General features: G+C 42.8%; 1 protein-coding gene across 1 annotated transcript in view; it reads left to right on the top strand.

Annotated features, from left to right (window-relative positions):
- The window catches only part of FAM110B (family with sequence similarity 110 member B), a 120,866-nt gene that overhangs the window by 66,751 nt on the left and 28,854 nt on the right, over window positions 1–25,261 (top strand). Inside the window, exon 3 of the mRNA XM_054708694.1 lies at window positions 524–609. The gene's annotated coding sequence lies outside the window, so the exon portion shown is untranslated. The remainder of the gene's footprint in view (window positions 1–523; window positions 610–25,261) is intronic.

Genomic DNA, 25,261 nt, shown 5'->3' on the forward strand with positions numbered 1-25,261 from the left:
CCAGAAATGAGATGAAGTCCTGGAAACCTTTATTTATGTGACTTCTCACACCTGGATGTTTATATTCTCCTTTCTGTATAATTGCTGTCTAAGGTTGAATGTTTCCTTAAAAAATACAGCTGAGTCCTGGCTGGTGTGCGCAGTGGTTGAGTGTTGTCCTGTGTACTGAAGGGTCTCAGGTTCGATCCCCAGTCGGGGCATGTCCATGATGCAACCAATCAATGTTGCTCTCTCACACTGATGTTTTTCTCTCTCCCTCTCCCTTCCTCTCTCTCTGGAATCAATGAAAACCATATCCTTCAATGAGAGTTTTTTAAAAACACAGTCGAAGGAAGCAAAACACTTGGCTTTAAATGAAGTTTATAAAAACTAACCCATTTTGGTTTACCTTCATGTTTGTTATTTGTATTTTAAAACTTACTTTTAAAACAATTATCATTTTCTGTTGCTATATATATTTAATAGACTGCCTATTTCTGCCAAATAAAACAACAATAGCAGTCTTTTCTTTCTCTAATTTCAGATACTTCCTGCTGCAGCGAGTACTTTAAGAAAGGAAGGATTCCCGTGACTTCTGCCTGCCAGCCCTGAAGTACTCATTCCTTTCAAGTAAGTATATTGCTTTGCTTTGACCCATTCTCAGCAGAAGTTATTGATTTTCTCTGAAAACCTGTGTCATTATTACATTAAGACAATGAGGCAAGGTTTCAGATAGTTTGCTGTCTGACAAAAAAAAAAAAAAAAGAGTCCACTCCTTTGAGGTCCCTGCTGGCATCAAATAGTAGTAATGGTGATTTGCTTTCCATGATGTCTTCTACAGTTTACAGTTTTCAGAGCTGTGTTATATTTACCAGTAACCAGGTGGGTAGCCATGTATGGATGTGAAGACTGTAAAACATGGGTATCTTTACCCTGCAATGAGCAGTACACCGTGGCTGGGGAAATGAGGTGGTGCTTTCTGACACACCAAATAGTGTGGGACCAGCACCAAGTGCCCTGGGAGTTTGGGGAGGGAGATCTTCACAGGATGGCCTCTCAAAGGAGGCCATGTGGAAAGGGGGGGGCCTATGAGCCAGCCGAGGGACAGCCTGAGGGTGGGGCAGGTGCTGGAGGTGCGTGTGCACCATGGGAGACACTGCTGGGTACTTTGCCCCACGTCCACGCCGCTCCCGGTGATGGAGAGTCTGAGGCTTCCTCTGACCAGACCCATGAAGGAGCTGAGGACGTGGACGAACTTCAAGGTCCCGATGTCCCTCCTCTTCACAGGGCCTGGGAGCTCAAAATCACCAAGTGAGGAGATCGGGAAGGTTTCTGAAATAGAGAGACAGCTCTCTGGCTAAGTCATGTCTGCAATGACTTGAATAGAGTGGTAAAGGGCAGCCCTCATGAGAACACAAAGCCTTGCCCCTCTCGTGGTTCTCAGCACCTCTCTTCTCATACCCAGCCACGTGATGTTAATGCTCACCGAACCAGCTTCTGACAGCAGGTCATTTTGCTGCTCCTAGTGGCCAGGAAAGGATTGGGGGGTGGGGAGGGGAGGGTTGAGTAAACATGGATATAACCTTTCCTTCCTGCTCACCACGGCTAATGGACTTTTCTACGCCTCAGTTTCCCATATGCCAGCAAGCTAGTCGGGGTTTGGGGAAGGTTATATGGCATAGTTCTGGAAGTGCCTGGCACACATAGACATTCGAGAAGTGGAGGCCCCTCCTTCCTCCCTCCCAGGGGACCTATCTGGAGAAGACGGTCAGTTCCCTTTGCAGGCATAGCCATCTTGAGCTTTGTCAGTATCATTATTTAGCTGGGTCCTGCTTCAGGAAGATTAAAAAGGGTTTAATCATGTGATTCATTAACACAATGTCACCTGGGTTGTCAACACTAAATCCTGGCCCCTACATCTAATTCTCAAGTAGATCTCTGTGTACAAGTTACTTGAAGTTGGTTTGATATCAGTTTTCCCATAAATAAGGTAGGAACATGTAGTGCTTTAAAAATTGTGTAAAGAATAGTTTTTGTCTTATTGGCCAAATGTTTTCTACTATTTTGGGCCATTTTTGCACTTAAAGTTCATTAAAACTGCTTCTTTTCTGGGGTCTTATGAAGACATGTGTATTATATTGTCAACTTTTTTCACTACTCCTCAACTCATGTTCTTAAGATTGGTTCTTAGAATACAAAATGGATCCTTCTTAAAAGTGGTACCGTACCATGTTAAAGAAACTAAAAAGAGCCGAAACCGGTTTGGCTCAGTGGATAGAGCGTCAGCCTGCGGACTGAAGGGTCCCAGGTTCGAATACGGTCAATGGCACATACATTGGTTGCGGGCACATCCCCAGTGGGAGGTGTGCAGGAGGCAGCTGATGGATGTTTCTCTCTCATCGATGTTTCTAGCTCTTTATCCCTCTCCCTTCCTCTCTGTAAAAAAATCAATAAAATATATTTTTTTAAAAAAAAGAAAGAAAGAAACTAAAAAGAAAATGAAGGCATAAAATGACCTTGTAATAGTCTTTCAGTCAAACTTTTTGAGTTTTTTCAAATTATAATATAAAACCTCCTGTGTAAGGTATGTATGTGTAAGTCATCTTTAAAGGAATACAGACACCGATTTCTATGCATTATTCATGTGACTGGAATTTCAGGTTATAATGTTCCCTTTGGTTTTAGTTTCTTCTTATCTTCATCAAACTTAAGTAACTGATAGTTCCTCTTGGAAAATTTCCTTTTTCACAACTTCCCTGGGAGGGCTTTTTGTTCTTTTATAGAATAAGTGGTAGGTACTTGAAAAATTGCTGGGAGCAAAACAAACCTTTGCAGATGTTTTTTGTGTGTGTTAAATGGTCCTGACCAAAATAAGTGCTAGTTTTCCCCAAACACCGTTTTTCTCCATTTCAGTGTTCCCTAAAGTTGGTCCTCCATCGAGAGTGATTTGTTCCTTGTCCATGACTCATCTGTCTTTCACGCCAGCATCTCTCTGACTTTTGCCTTTTCCTAGATCAGCTCTTTGCCAAGTGAATGACTCAGAGCTCAGGTTCCACCAGGACAGTCAGGTGTGGCTCCTCCAAAGCCGTCTCAGCTGACCTTGAGCAAGGTGTCCTTGGGAGCCAGGGAGAGCCGGCCACAGTAATGAGACCCATGCAGACAGTCGAACAGAGCCAAACTCTTGACCTTGTGTTCGCTGCTTAAATATATATATATATATATGGAAGAGGAGGGGACATTCTCCAGAAAAAGTAACTAGGATTTTAGTTGTTTTATCCTGCTTACTACTATTTACAAGAATTCAGTAGGCTGCTGAAAGCATAGACACAGGGCTGTTCCCCTCTCTAAAATAAAATACTCTTATACTCACATGGAAAGTATAGTTCTGTTTTTGAAGATTTAACATATATTTATTATGAAGTTCAAGAGGCCACTATTGATTACAATTAAATTGTTAAATTACCAATTTATTTGGCATATTTAAAATGCTACATTTTTAATCAAGTGAAAGACAAATTCTGTAAATTACTGTGTGTGCCTAATTTTTTAAGTTATGCATGACTATTGCAATATAAATCAGTCCATTGTCAGTGTCATCATAGCTTTCCTACAAAGATCAGCAGAAACATTATCTGTGGAAAGTCTGTTCTCAGAGAAGGTGCTGGAGGCACCATGTGCTTCATCACAGTCTTTGCTTGCCCGCCAGAGCAGGTATTGGAATCTTCATTGAGTAGATGAGGATGCCAGAATTGAAGAGTTAAACCTCATACCAAAAGGGAGCCAGTGATAACACATGTGCTGGGTATAAAACCCAAGTCTCCCGAGGCTCTTCTATCAAACCCTTACCAGACCTTTCAGACCAACTTACTTCTGTGTGATGATGGGTCACAAATGGAATGGGAAAGTTGGTTGAGGAAGCTGTGCAGTGGAGAAGGTAGAAGGAGAAAATGACAAGGAAACATGAATCTCTGGTGGAATATTCTAGAAACCACAGAAAGTCTTCAATTAATTAAAGAAGGGAAGAGAACAAAAAGTCAAGGAATGAGAGATGGAGACCGTAACAGCACACTCACTAGAGATACAGAGTGATTGCAGTTATGCCAGGAGAAAAGCTAGACTGTCAAGACTTCCATACATTATTCTCCAACCTGTTAAGTGTCTGCTCTTATTAGTAGGTGTGGATTGAGAAAGTGTTCCTGTGTTCTGGCTCCTCAGAGAAGTTCAGAGAGATGTGAAGTCCATCAGGACTGTGTGATTAGTGAGCATCAGTATCCTCTCCTCTCCTCATCGGTCTGTCTCTTTAACAGCCTGTGCAGTTATAGCACTCTTCCACAGTACTGTGGGCGGAATATTCATGTCCCCTACCAATTCATCTGTTGAAATCCTACTGTCAATGTGATGGCATTAAGAGGTGGGACCTTTGGGAAGTGGTTAGTGCCTTTATCAGAGAGGCTCTGTAGCCCTGTCTGCCCAATGAGGACACAGAGAGAAGTCAACAACCCAGAAGAAGGCCACCACCAGAACACACCGTGCTGGCACCTTGACCTTGGACTGCCAGCCTCCAGAATTGTGAGAAATAAATGTTCATGTTTATGAGCCACGCAGTCTGTGGTATTTTGTTATAGCCACCCAAACACATGAAGACACCTAGGTTGAAAGTGGTTTCTATTTTGGGGTAGTGTTTGGACATACCTCCTCTCATAGCTTCACATATCTTTCTTGGTCTATCCTTAGGCTGAAATGTATGTCTTCCTTGTACTTGAGTGTTATGGGTCTAATTCTCGATAAGACACATTTAAAACAGAACTGCTAAGCATTATCTCTGGTCAAAGAGAGACAGTTTTCATCATAATAGTCAGCGAGAAGGCCCTTCCTCTGGAAGGGAGCCCTGGTGAGTAACTCCTGGTGCTGGACCACATAGGCCCATTCAGGCATCAAGCCTTGCTGACTTTTCCTCATGCATCATGCATTTACATTGCTGTCCCTTAATCAACCACTCATGACTAAGCCTTATGCTGGTCAGCCTGCCTCTAGGATGGCTCGATTGGGTGGAACATCGGCCCATGCACCAAAATGTTGTGGTTCAATTCCCGGTCAGGGCACATACCTGGATTGAGGGTTTGATGCCAGGTTGGGGCATGTATGAGGGGCAACCGATCAATGTTTCTCTCTCACATTGATGTTTCTCTCTCTATCCTAAACGTTAAACTAATCAAAGTAGGGAGTAATCAAGGCATAATTAGCTTTATCAAAGGCCCTTTAAGTCTGGACTTCTGAAATCAATCAAAATATATATTTTTTAAAAAGAGATGAAAAAACTATTTTGAAGCATCACTAAAATGACAATTAGCCTATAAATAGTATCAGAGTTTTAAGTGATATAAGATTCTCATGTTTTCCTTCTATCCAGACTTAAAATACGGATTTGTTTACAAAATCCTGCTTAGATACAGTTCTGTTTTTTTAGCTCAAACTGAGTGTTCCCTAGAGATTCATGCATTCAACATTCAACAACTCAATTAGTTGTGATTGGCCCAAATTCAGTAATTGCCATATCCTTTAATTTGGAGGAGGTACCATCTCACAGGACCACACATCAGAGCTGATGCAGAATAGGGAGTTAGTGCAGCCGTCCACTGTGCACACTTACAGGTGTCATGTTCTACATGTAAACCATTCATTGTTTCTATAACAAATGTGGATTTGGTGCCTCAGGCACCTGGGGTCCAGTGGGGATAAGAAATGTTTCCTGCCCCGGAGTCACATTCTCAGTCATGCCTGTGAAGGGATAACAACTTTAGAGTGATGACTATTTGTCCTGGAGTTGGAAGTGAAGAAAATGTGAGGTCCAAGAAAGAGAAGGGTTTTAGGCAGAACTGAAGCCTGATTTTGCAAAAGAGTAGTGTGGCTAATTCAGTAATAGTTCATTCTACGACATAGGAAATATTCCACTACTGAACTCTGCAGTCAAAGCTTTGGTCTATTCTAATAGACCATAGGAGGGTCAGTGAATGCCAGGGGTCTGTTCTATGTATTTTGAGAAGTCTGCAGCCCATTTTTCCTGAGGGTCAAGACTCCTCTGGAGGCATGCTTGTGACCAAGACCTTGTTGGCTGACCTTCCCATGTCCTATGGAGGAGAAAAAAAGGTAGTGGAATGTATTGCTGATATGCACCTCACTTAAGAGATAGAAAAACTGCCCTAGCTGGTTTGGCTCGGTGGATAGAGCATTGGCTTGCGGACTGAAGGGCCCCAGGTTCGATTCTGGTCAAGGGCACATGCCTGGGTTGTGGACTCGATCCCCAGTGGGGGGTGTGCAGGAGGCAGCCCATCAATGATTCTCTCTCATCATTGATGTTTCTATCTCCCTCTTCCTTCCTCTCTGAAATCAATCAAAATATATTTTTTTAAAAAGAGATGAAAAAACTATTTTGAAGCATCACTAAAATGACAATTAGCCTATAAATAGTATCAGAGTTTTAAGTGATATAAGATTCTCATGTTTTCCTTCTATCCAGTTTAGAAGGAAAAAATGGAATCTCAATTTTTTTCAATCATGACTTCTTGCTGGTAAGCTTAACACCCTGAATACCTACCAGTCTCCCTCTCCCAGGTGAAGAGGGGGTAAGGAAGCTCCACTCTTCACCGGTTCGTGTGGATTACTTAAAAAGAGGTTCCTCTCAGGCGCCAGTGGAGTTTTCATAGCACCATTGCTAGGAGAAATATGGTAAATATTCCCACCCAGTAGCATTAGATTCTAAGCAGAGCCCATGGAGTAGCGCTCACCTTTTGTTCTCCCAGGACCCCCTCCCAGGGTAAGGACACTGCCTTATAGGGTAGGTCAGCATGGTCGTCCCTGGTCATAGGAGGCATGCAGGGGCCGGGCAGACGGATACATGACTCTCTTCCCCAGCCCACTGCCATCTCTGCTTCTCAGGCTCTTCATCCTTGCTCTAAACCTGGCAGCAGATGGCAAAATTAGGAGAAAAAGCAGGGCTTCGTTTTCTCTCATTCTCCTCTTTTATTTGTGGCTCAACATTTTATCTTGTACTTGTAAGGAAAAGACAGCCCCCTCTTTCATCTCTTGGTCATGCCCCTCCATTGAGTACAAGAAAATGTTGGAAAGCTAATTCCTTTATAGATTTAATTTACACATTTGACCATTGGCTTGTCGTAAACCAGGATGATGCATACGTTTCTTGAACCTGAGCCTGAAAAAGTTTCACTTTAGGAAACTGGCACCTTTTAGAGAGGATAATGCATTGCCCTGAAGTGTACCTGGCACATGAATTTAGAAAGCATTTTAAGACTTACGCTCACTTTCTCCCCAGAAGTATACACGAGATATATATTTTTTCTCTGCTTTGAACCCGCCAAGGACTTGTCCCCATTATGTAATGTGCTGCATTCTGCTTTCCTATAGCTGTTACTCCTCACTGCCTGCCTTGAGTGCTGCCTGCCTGTCTGCCCATGTGGCATTGCACACTGCACTGGTGTCCATCGGCTATGTGCAGTGATAATTGTCCTAACTGGACCTTCAGCCCTTCTGAGGGGCGGGGTCTCCAGGACTGGGAGGTCTGAGTAAATTACAGGATTTGGAGCCTTTGAGAGCATCTCTCTCTTACTGTTAACATCCTTTGCTCACTAAGCAATCGATTGAGAGATTAAGAAAAGTGATATGGTATGTTGTGACTTTAAAATTCCCATTCAGCCCTAACCAGTTTGGCTCAGTGGATAGAGCATCGGCCTGCAGACTGAAGGGTCCCAGGTTCATTTCTGGTCAAGGGCATGTACCTTGGTTGCAGGCACATCCCCAGTAGGGAGTGTGCGAGAGGCAGCTGAATCGATGTTTCTCTCTCATCGATGTTTCTAACTCTCTATCCCTCTCCTATCCTCTCTGTAAAAAAATCAACAAAATATATATATTTTTAAAAATTTCCCATTCAGAAACAGGAAATTGAGAGATCCCTTGAAGACATTTTAAGCCAGATCTGCAGCATTTTAGGGTTTCTCATGGGATCTTATTAATGGTACCTGACATTGTACATGTTTGCAGTGTACCTTACTAATCTTAAATACAACTGTGTTTCATAGCACTTTATATATTAGACATTTGCACCCAATTGATCTCTTACTTTTAAGATCTCTTACTTTTAAGACTTTTATTGAGACCCGGTTTTGAAGTGCTATCTGAAGTGTTGTTACACTTTTAAAGTAATAAGCAGTTTTTATTACTTTATTGGCCACTTTGTTGGCACGTCGCCTCCTTCGGAAGTGAGACCGCTGTGTGATTCTTAGGGTATTTTGTAGAAAGTGCCACTTCTGTTTGAAACCTGTGCATTCTTGCTGCAATGTGCAGAATCCTTCACAAATTGCCTTCTGCAGTCTCCAGCCCCCTCACTGGTCAGCAGTGGGTGCTGATGCTCTGAGTGCATTTCAGTCCGGCGTGTTTCCCAGTGGAGACAGGGGGATGTCAGTGGGCAGGTAGCTCCGGGATGTGATGACTTACATGACAGGTCGCTCAAGCAGAAGACTGGTTGCTGGTGTTGTGCTTAGCCTTTATTGGGCACATCCGGGGACCAGCTGTGATGCTGAGTCCTTCATGTGGATCATCTCCCGCAGTTCTCAGGACGGGTCGTTGTCAGCACAAAGCAGGTAATCCTGGGGCGAGATTCGAGCCCGTGTTTGGCTGCGGATCCAGCTTCCTCACACAAGTTGCCAGAGTGTGTCGAGTGTGATGGTTTTGTGTGCCAGGTGTTTCTCAGACTCTGGAGATAATATTTTTCTCTTTATTTAGGAACCATAGTCTCTTGGCAGATCAGAAGTACAAAAGGTTTCTCAGAACGAAATAATTTGCTGCAGGTGCCAACCAAGCGATCACTTCATGTTTGTTGATCATCGTGGCTGCAGAGAGACCAGTGCTGTGCATCGCCGCGGTCCTCATCCCGGGGCCTTGGATGGCTCCCCGGGCATCTGGGACCCAGGTCTCTGGTTCGCTCCCACTTCTCTGATTTGAGGCACTGATACAGCAGCAGCAATTTGCTGGGGGCGGGGGGGGTTGTTTTTTGTTTTTTAATAAGACTAACACATTTTACAAAGATCTTGCACTTGAACAGCCTTGATGGGTAAGAGGAACTATTGTCTGGGTTTTATAGATGAGGTAACAGAAGCAGAGGAGAAGCATGCCTTCTCAAAATTCCATGGTTCCCAACTGGAAAAGCCAGACCACAAGCCCCTCTGGCTCCTTCTACATCACAACTCGAAAACGAGACCTCTGCCAGGGACCAGCCCCTCACTTGCTCATCAGTAGAAGGAAGGAATTCAACTTCAGCAGTGGCTTTCAAACTCTGTTCCCTGGAGTACTTGGCTAGGGGGTTTCAAGGCTGATGGAGTCTTGAGATGGGAGGCCCTGCTCTAGCCAAAACCACTCAGCATCTGTCTATTTTCGGCGCTGATGATATTCCACAAAATCTTTACTTCGGGGAAGCTTCTGAAGCTAAAAATACTTTGAAGACTACTGAACGTCAAGGTTCTTATTGCATTCTGAGCTCTAGCCTTTAGGGGCCTGTGCCAATTAAAAAAAAATCAATGAAATTAATATAAACATGAGTACATCGTCAATGAGAAAATATGATTTGGGTTACAAAATTAATTTGCAGCTTCCCAGAAATAGACTTGTTGGGGAAGGCCAAGAGACGTCCCTAGAAGTAAAAGTCCCTGTTCCTTTGCTCAGTACCAAATACCCAGTTAAGACCCTAGTCCCGCTTCCTCTGGGGTTTGGCCCCTCAGATCTTTTCTGCACATTCCAAAGCCCACTAGCAATGGACAGTATCCAGTTGCTCCCTGTTCCCCACCATTGAGTGGCTCCCGTCACTTAGGAGGTCAGTTTCAGGCCCCTTCACTTGGATAAAAGATTGCCCACAACAGTCTGTCTACCTCTCCTGATCCGTCTTCCCTCCCTCACAGGGTTTCCCTCTAGGATGGTGAACGGACGCACAGTCTCTGTGAATACCAGGCCCTCTGTGCCGTTGGGCTCGGGCTTGTACTGTTCCTGGGCCTGCCCAGTGGCTTCATTTAACCCTGGGGCTCTTGACAGTAGCCCCACCTGCCGCTCTGTGGTGGTGCCATAGCCCCTCAGGTCCCATCATCCCTGCACTGAAACAGGCCCTTTCAATTCAGGTAGTATCTCTTCCTCTCTAGTCTGATTCCCAGGGCAGAGCACAGCTGCCAGTCACTGTTGTATCCCTCATGGTGGAATAGCACCAGGCTCATAGTTGGGGCCCCGTAAATGTTGGCTAAAATGAAATTAAATGGAAAAGTACATTTTATTACGGTATCTATTTTAATCAATGCACAAGACATAAAAAATGTACTTATTTTATACCTGTTATACGGGGATTACAAATAATTTCACAGTTTTAAAGGAGACATAATCACAACTTTTAATTTTTTTCATCAAATCTCATTTTATGACGTGCACACATATATTGAGGGAGTCTGTATAAAACAATTTTCCCACTTGCCCAGTCTCTCCATAGATGTCATTATTTTACTGACTTGAATTCCCAGTTCCACCAGGGCCCAAATAGTATTTTCAAGTCACGTATCTAGTTTAGAACTCCTACAACAAAATGACATTCCTGACAGAATGGCTCCTCTTTCGTGGTTAAATTCTGAGTTCAGTGAAATATGTCTTTCCATAACACAGTGTCTTTATTCTTAGAAGAGATTTGAGTAAAGGGATTGTATATGCTTCTGTTTATGGGATGTTATGAATATGAACACTCAGTTTAATAAACCAAATAATATTTCTCTCATCGCCCAAACTTTATTTTTTAAATCTTATTTATTTTTATTTTTTCCCCATCACCAGTTATCCCCTCTATGCCCTCATCCACCTCCGCCCTCATTTCCCAAACTTCAGAAAGGTCACTTAAATGTGTGCACTAGAATGTGGGTGGAAATTCCAGGAGCACTGAGCACCGTGTCAGAGTCCTGTCCTCATCCTGGGTGCAACCCATCCTAGAGGAAGAGGAAGAGGGTGCGGAGTTATGACCACATTCCCAGAGGAAGCACTCGTTTGTCCAAAAACCATCAAGGACAGAGGTTTCTGCTTTTTATAACTTTTTGCTCCGAGGTCTCACAAGGTGAAACCCATGCACATCAACTCGCTGCCTTGTAAATGTCTTCTCTTGTAAATCTGCAGCATTTTTCCTGTTACAACAGTTTTATGGCCTCATGTACATAAATACTGCCTTTGACAGGATCAGAGCCTATGCCATGAATATTCCTTTAATAGTGGTGGAAACTCTGCAATGAAGCTTTCAAGTTTAGGATGAGGATTAAATCGCCCAGCAAAGGGCAGGGAGAAGCTAAACTAAAAACCTTCGCAGATGAGTGGTTTTATTTCATATCAACTACGTGGCCTTAATACTGCCCATCAGATTCTGCCTTTGTGCATTTGCGTCAATGGGTCACCTTCAGTGTACGAGGATCATAGAGTCATCATTTCAAGGTCATCTGTGGCTAAGCTATAATTTCTACAGTTCTGAGAAAATTAGAGAGCGCTATCAAACTTATCCTTTGCATTCAGGATGTATTTTGATGTCTAGTGCTTATACTTGACTATTGCTTTCCTCTGTTGTAGAGCTTAAAGCATCAGGCCTTAGATTCACAGTAGTTTAGTTTTGTGGTTTAATTTACTTCATGTTTTGTTTTATTTTATTGCTTTACACACAAAAATCGAATCTGAGCTTAAAGCCATTACTTCTACTATCCAAAGTACATGTCTTTCCCTAGTAATTGTTTCTGATTGGCGCCCATGATTTTTTACTTTGAGGTTATTCTACTTGGTGTGACAAATGGATCACGGCCAAAATAATTACGACAATTTGAAAAGAAACTCACTGGCAGAAAAAAGCATAAACATCCTAACGTTGTAATGATACGATACGGAAAATTTGAGGGACAGATGTTACACGGAGGCATCAATGAGAAGTTTTACTTCTAAGTTAAAGTTATTCATCGTAAGAGTTCACACAGCCCCTGATTATTTTCAGGTCACGAGGTCATCTTTTAGAAGAAAACATTTCATAGAAATAAAATACCACTGAAACCAATTTTTACCTTAAAAATATTTTTGCCATTAATGGCATCTTTTAAAAAATGCTATTCATTATGCATCTGAAGTATGATTTGTGCCCTCGTCCCCAAACGGGTCCTACATGAGCAAGATTCTGTAGCGTATCTCCAGTTCACTAGTTTTATTCAAAATCGAGCTAAAGTATCTGTGCACTCTTGTGAGAGTTTCTTTCAGGATCTCAGTGTTTTTCTGTCATCCTTGCTAAAGATTGATTTGAGTTTTACCCCAGAAGGCCCACCAGAGGACACTGCCTAGTTTTCAATATTAACTATACTAATAACATGAACCAGAATAATTACAGCAGCTGACATTCATTGGATGCTTGCGATGCTGTGCGCTTTTTCCCGTTTTGAGCATTTACCTGGCTTTTCTCACTTAATTCTCACTTGCTCTTGGTACAGATGGGGAAACCGAAGCCCCTGGGTCCCAGCCCTGTGGGGCTGCTTGCTACTTGGGATCCGTGTGCACTGCGGGTTTGGCTGGGCCTGCGCCCTCCTCTTCAAGGGCCCTCCTGGTAAATCCTGCCCTTTAGGTGATCACTCAGCTCTGGAGTGGCCAAAAGTAAGTGCCACTCCAAAAGGTGAACATGCTCATCTCTCCAGCCAGACTTATATTTGAGGCACAGCAGAATGAAAACATTTTCTTTAAAAAACACACACACAAATAAAAAAACCAGCCCCAGGGATGGCGTCCTAATTCAGGGATTTGCGACCGCCCAGCTTCAGGTTTGGGGCATCTACTGCACTTGTTTCTAGTTGGGGGGTAAGCCTCTCTGGTCCCCGCTTTCTGCTTGGTCCTTCTCGTGGTCACTTGGTCAGCTGTCACTACTCGGTTGTCCAGCTGGTGTTCGTGAAGCCCCAGCTGGAAAATAGCCACTTGTTGAATTTCACCGACTTGAAGGGTGATGCAGATGTCCAGCCTTTGGCTCAGCCCCTCCTCTCAGGATCCAGAGACTTTATAATTGGGTGTTCCGTGATTTATAGCACGAATTAAAGTGAAAGCTGCGGATGACTTGGTCACCATCATGTGTCCATCAGAGCACATGCCTGATGGTCGTTGACAGCCAAAGAGTGAAGAAAAAATTTAAGGGGGCTGGGTGGAAATGGTTACAACTGCTAGACACAGGACAGTATGGTGGTTACCAGAGGGAAGGGGGGTGGGGGAGATAGAAAAGAGGAAAGGGAGAGAAATGGTGATGGAAGGAGACTTGATTTGGGGTGGTGAACGCACAATGCAATATATAGATGCTATATTATAGAATTGTACCCCTGAAACCTATATAATTTAATTAACCAATGTCACCCCAATAAAGTCAATATTTTTTTTAAACTAAGCTTTGGTAACTTCCTAACATTAATGCCATATGCATTCTCATAAAAATAAAAATCCTACCAAAAATCATAATTGATAGTGAACCTAAAAACCTGAAATGCAGATCTCTCTTCTCCCCCATGTGGTTGCTGGGTTATAGGATATGTATGAAATGATCTCTCCAAGGCAAGGCAGTCTGTTTCCATGGAAACACGCTCACTAGCTTCTAATCCCTCCGGCTAGTTTCAGGAACATTAACTCTGTGCTAGTATTAAAAAAATAAATCTGAGATTAATATATAGCTTTTGAATAGCTAAAATTATTGCAAGAAAAGCACTCATTTAAGTTGCAAATAGATTCCTCATCTGAAAAGTGTCACATTTGATATTACTAATAATGATACTTCATATAAGCCAAGCAACCACTGCTAGGACACTTACATTCTCTTGACAAGTTTCACTCCGCAAAATTGTGAAACTTTGCAAGAGGGGAGGAGGGTATGGCAGGAAGTTCATACAGTTGATTCAATTAATGCTATACATAAATTATGGCATATATTTCTATAAGCAAGTACCCATGTCACTTCTCAGACATCAGCCAGCCTTCGTTATAAAGTGTACAGATACAATGCCCCAGATCCCACCCTCTTCACTACTTTGGCCCCTTCCAGGAAATACAAAGGTACAAAAATGAGTCATAGTAGTTTTATTTGTCCAGCACATCCTGTTTCCTCACCTGGCACCCCATAGAATGTGAATGTGAATCAGGATTCAAATGAACTTCTTGTCCTTTGAAATCCATTTCTAGAAAAATCCCTCTCTTCACCTCCCACAGCCCCACACTGTTCATTTAGTGCCTTTATTCGAAGTTGCCCTACTGCTCTGATCATGATTCTAACAGATGATGTATCACACTTCCCCTTTAATTGCCTGGTTGCCTGCGCAGCTACAGTGCAGTGTGTTAGAGGCTGGAACTGTGCCGTTGTTTTGCCTTCTCAGCACCTGGCACCGTGCTTAGGACTCAACCCACTCAGTAATTCATATTTGCAAAATGAATGAATGAAAGACTAAGACAGAGAGGGCTTGACTCTATGTCCAGCTCATCAACCTTTGCTTCTCGGCATACTTATGTTTCATGCTTTGATGTTTTCCTAAGACTTCAATTTCAAGGTTTACCTTTCAACCTAAGAAGCACATTGGTTAGAGAAGATGCTTCTTAAAGTGTAATGCAGAATCACATGGTCAGAAAGGAGCACTTAGTTCCAAGTGTTCTGTTGCCAAGAATTGCAGCGGAGCCTTCACAATGTGAAGTGTGTGCAGTGGATTGTAAGTAAGTCTAATAGAGAAGATGACAGACACCTGAGTTTGAGCTGGGTCCTGGACAAAGTAGGAACTCATCTACTGAAACTTCAAATAAAAAATGAAATGTAAATATGTCTTTTTACATAAGGACGATTTTCTTTGTACCCAGGAAGGGGAATGCTAGAGGGTAGAATGAAACTAAATTAAAGAATGACTATAGACATTTTTTATATCATATACAATTGACCATACGTGTTAAAATTGAACTGCAATGATTTGCTTGCAGCCTTCTGTGTTGTAAGACAATATTTATCTGCTTTTTAAAATAATTACTCCCCACAGTTTTTATACTAAAATCCCTTATTTTTATATTATAGTTATGTATTTTTAAAAATTCATCATACTTTATTACTTTTTAATGCTCTTTTAATATTTGAAATTGAGTTTTTATATGCAAATACAACCCATCAAAATAAAATTACATTGTATGAAATAATATTCCAAAAAAGATTCTCAAATGACACGGCTCAGTGATTTTTTAAGGGGGAAAAAAACACTTTATTAATGGAGAAAACCACAGTCTCTCTTCCCTTGGGACTACAGGTTGAGTTTTAACTGAGTAATTTGCACCAGCCACATGATATTATTGGCACATAGTAGGTGGTGGATTCTACCCCAGCAGTCTCTACAGATGTCTTCCTTTGCCTTTCCTGGGAGATGAGCGGGCCCTCCGATGGGTAACTATCAAGGCTGCAGAGGAGAGCTGTAACCAGCAGTAGAACCAGGTGCTCTGGGTGGCATTGCCCTTTCTAGAGGGGAGGGACACTTGCAAAGATTTTTGCCATTTTCCTAAAATTGCTTTGGGCTCCATGAACCTAAGGTTGGAGGACAAGTCCTGGAGCTGGATACACCTGGGTTTCATCACAGCTCTGCTAGTGTGGTGACGCTGGCGAGCTAGGTAACTTCGGAGCCTGTTTCACTGGGGTTGTGTGCATTAACTGAGACAATAGATATAACGCAGTCAGTATATAGTGTTATTTTGTTGTTGTTTTGATGGTCCAGTTTTTATTGCATTAAAAAGGATGGTTGAGCCCTAGCTGGTTTGGCTCAGTGGATAGAGTGTCAGCCCACAGACTGAAGGGTCTCGGATTCCATTCCTGGTCAAGGGTACATAGTTGGGTTGCAGGCTCCGTCCCTGGCAACCAATCAATGTGTCTTTCTCACATTGATGTCTCTCTCTCTCTCTCTCTCTTTCTCTCTCTCTCTCTCTCCCTTCTACTCTCTCTAAAAATCAATGGGAAAATATCCTCAGATGAGGATTAACAGCAACAAAAAAAGGATGGCTGAGTTCTTTTTCAGAAGGTCTCATTTTTCCTATATTCAGATGTCTTTTCCAACTTTGAATGTTTGGGTAAAGCTTGGGAATCTGGTTGTTGGCGCAGCATGAAAAAATGTGAAATACTCCATTGCAGCCCACAGAGTTAGAACAAAAGTTTCTAGCAGATTTGAATTCTGCCCAATTATTTCTCTTTGCTTTTACATGGTTCCAGTCGGCATGAATTTTGATTACATGTTGTTAGCTAAACAAAACCAGTTGTCAACACCGCAGTTTAAATTTCAGTTCCCATAGTACATTAACTGCAATTGCATAGAGTGCACACTGCGTCGCTAGCTCTCCCATCCACAGATCACTCCGTAAATAGCAGATGCTTGTCATGATCGACAGCCAATCAGGTCACTTCATTCAGGGTCCATCAGGGATGGGTCACTGCACATCTGTTATTCAGTTCATCCACAGAGGGGAAAACATGTAGTCATGTTGCTTCATGTTGCTTCCTTGTTGCAACGTGATAACCTGAGATATAAAATGGATACTTCAAAAGGGAATTGGCCGCCCTAGCCAGTTTGGCTCAGTTGACCTGTGGACTGAAGGGTTCCAGGTTCGATTCTGGCCAAGGGCATATGCCTGGGTTGTGGGCTCAATCCCTAGTAGGGGGAGTGCAGGAGGCAGCCGATCAATGATTCTCCCTCATCGTTGATGCTTCTATCTCTCTCTCTCTTCCTTCCTCTCTGAAATCAATAAAGATATATATATATATTTCTTGGCCAATTCCCTTTATATATATATATATATATATATATATATATATATATATATATATATATAAAGGGAATTGGCCAACCAAGGTAGAAGGGCAGCAAAGCAACGAAAATGATGGTGCAGGAAGTAAAATTCGAATCAAAGGCAGATAGAAGGCTCAGCTCACTGTGTGAATGCTGGCACTGCCATTGCGTTGGGAAGACTAGTATGCAGACAGGAGCTGAGGGAAGGGAACTTACCAGCGTAAAGGAGGAATGTGGTTATGAAAAAGGGAATAAAATTGTCCCAGAGGAAGTGATGCCATGGAAAGCTCCACAGGAAAGGAATTCTCAGAGATATTTACGACATTGAAAGCACAGAGGATTAAATAGCAGAAGCTAATAAAATAAAATAATAAAATAAAATTTAAAAAATAAAATATTGTGGAAACTGATCCAGAGAGGATTGTGACAATTCAGCAAGGCATAGGAAAGGTGCCTGCCTCGCTCGTGTGTTATAGGATGAGACGAGGAAGGTAAGCATTGATCAGTCACACTGTTCCTGATAACTTTTTCCAGAGAAATAAACTCTCAGTGTGTTTATGTTGTCAATTATAGTATTTTACATTATCGTGTTCATTTCTCTGTACATTTGTAACTGACCATGCAGAGTTTTAACACAATTTTTTAAGGTTCCAGAACCTTCATAATTCTTACCATTGATAATGGAGTACATGGTGCATGGGTTCGGCTTATATGGTTCTTTTCACAGTCAGAACCTTGAAAAGTAAGGGGTTTTCTTTTTTTTTTTTTTTTCTATATATTTTATTGATTTTTTTACAGAGAGGAAGAGAGAGGGATAGAGAGTTAGAAACATCGAAGAGAGAGAAACGTCGATCAGCTGCCTCTTGCACACCCCCTACTGGGGATGTGCCCGCAACCAAGATACATGCCCTTGACCAGAATCGAACCTGGGACCCTTGAGTCCTCAGGCCGACGCTCTATCCACTGAGCCAAACTGGTTTCGGCGAAAAGTAAGGGGTTTTCATCTGTAGTGCAAAATAGTCAAACAAATTCTGTTGCTTTTTGGACTTCCTTTTACTGAAAAATGTGTTCATACATCTTCTTTCATATTGCGTTTTCAGGTACTTTCCTAGCTCTTTAAAGGCAATTTATATAGTGACAGATGCCTTGCTGATTATAAAACTTCTCTGACTTTCTAATATTTACTTTTAATTTTCAAAAAGTTCAGACATTAAATATTCAGAGACTCATATTTTTGCAGTGCTTTTCGTGAACTATTTCTGCAGCATAAACGTTTCCTTTCTGTTTGTTTTCACTGCAAAAGAAGGCAAACAGCCAAGTCCCTGCATTAAACATGGCAAGTTTTAGTGACAGTTCTGTGGCGATTGGAGCGTTAGCATTCATATCCGCGGTCTCTTGGGGGTGAGCATGGAGTCAACAAGCTGTGGGTTGCACTGTGTGTTTTGTAGTAGGCATGCAGAATGTTTTGATTTTAAAACCTCTGAAATAATTAAAACGGTCTTGTATCATTCACCCTCATAAGAAATACTATAATTGGTTGAATTTGAAACCTCCAAGTTGGTTGGTTTTGAAAGACGTTAGTATAATGACTGATATTAGAGCCTCTGAGTTATTTTTCATGCATTCAGCCCTGTGCTATGGCCTATGTCAGAGAAAGGAACCTGATGACAGCATGGGAGGATGCCCCCTGTGCCCCCAGCATGCCCACCGGGTCCTGCTGTCCCCTGCCCGGCCTCACACTGGCAGCATGCTTGGTCACATACAGTAATGAAAAGCCTTGTGGGGGGAATGTTTGTGCTCTCAAAGGTTGGTTTAATCACATTCAGGGAATGAAGCTGGTTTAATCATAGCTCAGAGAACCTCCGAGATGGGAAAGATTGGCTTTCCTCCTGCCCTTTCCAACTTTTTACTCAAGTAACCTCTTTAGCCGTCATACAGCAAGGAATGATTTTGTTCTTTGCGGGATCTGCCCGCTATTTTATAGTTTTCCATGTGACTTGTTTCATCATACTCATCAGCTTTATAAAGAAAAAAAAAAATTAGCCCTGACCAGTTTGGCTCAGGGGATAGAGCGTCGGCCTGTGGACTGAAGGGTCCCGGGTTCAATTCCGGTCAAGGGCATGTACCTTGGTTGCAGGCACATCCCCAGTAAGGAGTGTGCAGGAGGCAGCGTATCTGTGTTTCTCTCTCATTGATGTTTCTCTCTATCCCTCTCCCTCTCCCTTCCTCTCTGTAAAAAAATAAATAAAATATATTTTAAAAAATTAGCTTTTTGATTCCAAAATAGTTTTGCCTGAACCGGAAGTGAAGATTACCATGAGGACCAAGAAGATACCGGTAACAGTAAAGACAGGGGTCAGAAATGGGGACTCTGAACATCCTTCGCTAATTCTCAGATTCTGGTTATTATTGTTGTTGTTTTTAACAACATCCATAAACAAGGGCAATTTCAGGAATAAAAATATGGGGAATATAGAACCTGAGCCAGCAGTGGCTCTGGAAAGACCGTCAGAGTCATGTAGGACAGAGGCAGCCCGAGTGTCACTTGGGGCAGTCACCTGGCATGCATGATCTCAGTTCACCCAACCACCCTGCTCAACCCCATCACAGACGCCAACAGATGAGGAAAGAGCTACCTTGCCCAGGATGTCACTAGTACAGAGAGGATCCATACCATCACCCATCACAGAGGTCAGCAAACTGCGGCTCTTTGGCCCCTTGAGTGTGACTCTTCCACAAACTACCACGGCCTGGGTGAGTCTATTTTGAAGAAGTGGCGTTAGAAGAAGTTTAAGTTTAAAAAATTTGGCTCTCAAAAGAAATTTCAATCGTTGTACTGTTGATATTTGGCTCTGTTGACTAATGAGTTTGCCGACCACTGACCCATCACATGATGATTGTCTGCCTGCTTCATTTTCATCTTCCCCACTAGACTACACAGTCCTCTGTCTTATCTGCTTATCACTTCCACCTCGACCCTGAGCATCCAGCCCCACGCTTGGCCCACAGCCCCTGTTCCCATAAAGAACGTTTATTAGAGGACCAGATGAGCGAGCGAATGGAAGTTTGAATCCATTCCCAAGTAGCTACAGAGTAAAAGACTAAAATCCAATTTTACAAAATTAACATATTTCCTGCTATACACATTTGGCTATGGCGAGAGTCTCTGTAAATAGAATTCTTAAAGACTCCAGGGCGTGATTTACTTGCTGGCCTCCAAGAAAGGCACAGGAGCTGTTTCTGTTAAGGGCTTTGGAGAACGATGATTTCATTTTCTGCAGCACTAGTCCTGGGTAGGCATCTCTTTTGGTGACTGGCCAGGCGGACATGCGGGCAGTCTGGGGAAGAGGGCTTGTTGCTGCCCAGGTGGCTTATACTCCTCCCCAGCTGTGTGCTCCCATGCCACAGTTGAAGGACACACAGGGGAACTGGGTCAACAATCCTGGACAGTGGCAAGGTGCCCAGGATACTGATGGAGGGCCAGCAGGGCCAGCAGGCATTCCCACTGACATCAGAGTGGCCACTTGAGCCAGCGTCATCCCAGCCTGCGGTGGTTGCTAACCCTTAGACCAGCGGTTCTCAACCTGTGGGTCGCGACCCCTTTGGGGGTCGAATGACCCTTTCACAGGGGTCGCCTAAGACCATCGGAAAACACAGATATTTACATTACAATTCATAACAGTAGCAAAATTACAATTATGAAGTAGCAACGAAAATAATTTTATGGTTGGGGGTCACCACTACATGAGGAACTGTATTAAAGCGTCATGGCATTAGGAAGGTTGAGAACCACTGCCTTAGACTAAATAACACGCCACCACCCTGCAGTCATGGATCTGCCCTTCCGTGCACCTAGTTTGTTATGGGCTCGGGGGGCGGGCCTGGAGGAAACAGCTTGTTGTAACTTACTTATTTACGGATTCAGAGGCTGTAGCGAGAGTCACGGCCAGATTGAACATTCGGAACACTGTGCCTCTGTGTTTACTCCGATGTGTCTTCCATTACTATCTGCTAACAAGCATAGGTGCACAGAATTCCCTGAGAAACTGAGATAGGGCCACGAAGGCCTGAAGCTTCCATCCGAAAGAAGTCATCCGTAATTTGGGGCTGGCAAGAAGTAAACCTGCTATCTACTTCATATCCACTTCTTTTACATTTGCACTGTTTAGAATTATTTATCCAAGAAATTCTTCGAGGCAAATGATTATATTATCAGACTCATTTGTTTGGAGGGGGAAATGTACTTACAAGTCTAATATGCCTCAAGCCAGAAAGTGTTACTAAATGCTATGGTTAGAAAGAAAGAAATCTGTGTTTATTTATTTATGAAATTTATGCCATTATTATGCATTTTAATTTGCAGAGGAGAAAAAGGGAAGGCAGTGTTTAGGATGATTAAAATTTAAATTTCTTTGGAGAATGAATAACTCAAAATGGCTCAGAAGGTGAATACAGTCGGAAATGTTACACTGATGCATGTATAATGAAAATTTAATTCCGTTTTATGGAAAGGGAACAGTGTTTTAAATACATTTTGCCTGGTAGCATTATTTTTATTTATCATTTCCTTCTTTACCACAAACCAGAGCCTCTGACCAAGGATTCTTTTTATTCTGGAAAACTTACTTCAAAAGTTGACTTGGATTGTGTTGTTAAGCCAAGTATTACACTTCCTTTTCTCTTTCAAATGCAAACAAACGGGGTAGAAAATGAGATTAAAATAGGGACAGTTCTTTTTAATTTTTTGAGGCATTTTCCACAGAAAGCCAATTAGACACTAGGTATTCAAATGTGTGTCCCTGGCACACTGCTGTGAAATTGTGCCAAACACTTTAAGGAGTGACACAGATGCTTATAGGAAAATAGAGTCCAAATTATAATAGGCCAAATATAATCTTCTAAATGTCACTTTGGAAGTTCTCTTTTCTGAAGGTAGCATTATTTCTAATTCTATAAAACTGATTTGATTGGGTATTATTATAGCAATTCATAAGTTTTATGTTAGAAAAAATATTGGATGTTTGAATAATGTGAATTAATCTTTATGAAAATAATTTCATGTTTTATATGTATTTACAATCCTGTATATCTCTTTTTGAAAACATAAACATTCTAAATATATACATTAATTTTGTACCAGACCCAACCCTCATCTACTTGTTGTTTAAAAAATAATTCTGTGCTCATAAAATGGCTCTCTCAATATAATGGCACAAAAATAATGCTCTTCACTCCTAAACTGTTCATTCTATGCCTTTGGGCTTATATTTAATGTGAATTTAAAATTTTTCATTATCTCATTTTTGGACTTAGTAGATTAGAAGCAAGAATTACGAATGGATTGGGAGACATTTGGACACAAGAATAACAAGACAATGAGTAACTAACAAAATAGTTCCATGTGGAACACCAGAAATCTAAGAAAGTAAACATCTGTGGGCAGCGCTTGTGTGTTCTGTACTAATGCAATAGCCACGAATTACCCACGAAAGACGTGCAAGCATGCAAACTACTTTTCAAAGATTCCATCACAAATGCTTCCTTAAAAAGCTGTTTCGATTCTTAAACAAGATTAGTGAGTGAGTGAAGGACATAAGCTTCCATTTCCCATTCTCCCCAACCCCCACGTGTACACAAGTCTCTTGTTCCCTAATGTAGGGAGTAATTGAGGATTAAAATCATGAATATCACCTTGTCTATAGCTAAACTTCCAGTCTGAGTATCCAGTCTGTACCATGAGCATTGGTTTGTGGCATTAGTAATGACTCCCACTCATCCCGTGGCTCAGTTTCACATGGCTGCGATTTCTGTTTTGCACAGTGCAAGGTGGTGCTGAGAGCCCACTGAGCCCGGTCCCAGGGCTCTCAGGTAGGCGTGTGGCCCTGCCTCGTGGTGATAGCCTGGCCTAATCCGGCCTCATTCCAGGTGGGCACTGGTTCCCATTAAACCTGGGAGCAGTTTCTAGCAGTGTGTTCCCAAGAACGGACCCGTAGAAAATATCATCTGGCTTTATGGTTTTAAGGGATCGTTTTAAGATTCCTGCGAAAGAAGGGAACAAATCTCTAGGAGTGATTCATTCATACAGAAGGGCCTCCGGGCACGGATCTTCATGGCATTTCATTGGCGTCCATATCTGCAAACTGCTTTGCTTCATGCCTTGGCTACAACTTAGCAAACAAAGAAGATAAATGTCAGAGGAGAGTGTCGGTGACCTCCCCATCATTGTTGAAAAGGTTCGTGCTCCCTCACAGCCTCCTGTCCCTTTATTTTGGTATTTGTGTTTTAAAGTAACTCACACTTGGCCCTGCCCTTAATGTCATCTGCAAACTCAACAAGTTTGCTCTAGCCTGCCCTCTGGGACATCCATGAGCATGCCCTGTCCCTTCAGAAGGGAAATACTAACAACTCAAGGCTAATATTTGCACAGGGAGATTCTACTCCTAAATGATGGCTGTGACAGGAGGCAGAATCAGCAGTCCTGACAGAGCCTGTCCGTGATGGTCCCCTTTCCAGGAGAAGGGCTTGTGTTGGTCTGAGAGCATTTCTCCTGGAAGCCACAGCCGCAGCTCCTCAGGAGTCCCATAGATGTACAGCGAGTAATTATGTATTCCACTGATGATACAAGAATCCATAGCTCCATGGATTCTCAGGACTTGGAGTGTGTAACACTCAGAAAGAGGTATTGGCCTTCTCTCCGAGTGCACTCATCCCATGGCCTCTGTCCTCACGGCCAGCCTCCCACTGGCCCCGGTGACTCTACGTTCTTGATGTGAGACTCCACATTCATCTCTCTCTTCAACCCCAGGCATAGGACGCAAGCTTTCCCTTCTGGACTCAGACACCAGAAGGAGACTTCCCTCCTCAGTTACCTGGAAAGGTTGGGAGACTTTAGACGAATTTGAGGTGAGAGACCCACACACTGGGTAATATAACCAGGGCTCAGTAAGGCTTAGCTATCAGTATGAGCCCAGCACCGTTCTAAATGTTGGGCATGTGTTAATTTACTTCATCCTGACTTAATAATCCTAGGAGATGGATAATAGTTTATCTCTTTTTACAGGTGAGGAGATTGAGACACTGAGAATTTAAGTATCTTGCTGAAGGACAGTTAGCTGGCCAGGGAGGGGCAGTGTCTAAGCCCAGCAGGTTCCTCTCTGGACTTCACGCTGAGCGGTCCTCTGATTAACGGCAGCGTGAGAGCCGGTCTCAATGGGCACCAGACCTCTGGAGGAGCCGGGGCTCTGGGGCTACCTGTTGGTGGTGGTTGTTCCAATTAGTAGTTGGGTCTCTGTAAATGCTGGGAAAATCCACCTTCCTCAGAATCTGTGACTCATCTGGATTAACACTATTTTCTAACATATTCCATTGTGCACCACCCCCATCGAGTGTCTTAAAGACCGCTTTCCTGGATCATTTTCCATGTTCTTTAGAACTACAGAAAGGAATTCCCCTTGCGTGCACTCTGTGTAACTGCAGAATGTTACTCATATGGTATCTTTACTAGAAATACATTCTGGACTCACACAGACTGAAGCCAGAGCTGGGCTAGACTCAGGTTTTGTGTAGGAGCTTCTTGGGAATTTCCCCGTCTCTGGCCCTTACCTTCCCCATGTCAGTGCTGTTCGCAGATCGACGATGATGCAGGGGCTTCATTCAGACATTGAGAAACACATTACACAAAGTATAACTTAGAGGGCGGGGGGATTTTTATTCTTGATAAATAGTCATGTTAGAAGCAGAATTGCAACGGTTACAAACTGGGATTTGAAAGTGAGAAAGGCCTGGATTGGAATCCTGGCTTAGCCACTGGCTAGGGCTTTGAACTTTGGCAGGTTCATTTACTTATTCAACAGATATTTGAGGACTCGTATGTGCAAGGTACTGCTCTAGGCTCTTGCGCTGCAAAGAAGAAAAAAAACACACACACACACACAAAACAACAACAGACCAACGTTGCTCCAGTGGAATTTAATGCTAGTGTGGAATACAGACAGTAAATAAATAAATACATGTTAATCTTGCTGGCTCCACTTTTAATATTTGTCCAGAAAATGCCCCACTACTGTAACCAGTATACAACCCCCTGGGATCATTGCAATAGCCTGTTGACTGGTCCTTGCTTCCATCCTGGCCCCCTGCTACCTCTTCTACCTCTTCTCAGCAGAGCATCCAGAGGGGCCCCTTTAACTCATGAGCCCATGCCCTCACTCCTGGGCTCAAAATGCCACTGTGGTGCCCGTTGGACGTGGAGTTGGTCATGGTCCTTAGAGTGGCCCACGGCATGCACCCGGTATGCTGTTAGCTTGCCTGCCTCCTTCCGCCCATGCCGGCTGCACGTGTGCCTGCAGCCCTCTGCACTTGTCTTTGTCCATCATCTTTGTGATCACTCCCTCACCTCCTTCAAA

The sequence above is a fragment of the Eptesicus fuscus genome, chromosome 19 (assembly GCF_027574615.1).
Source record: "Eptesicus fuscus isolate TK198812 chromosome 19, DD_ASM_mEF_20220401, whole genome shotgun sequence".
Lineage (NCBI taxonomy): Eukaryota > Metazoa > Chordata > Mammalia > Chiroptera > Vespertilionidae > Eptesicus > Eptesicus fuscus.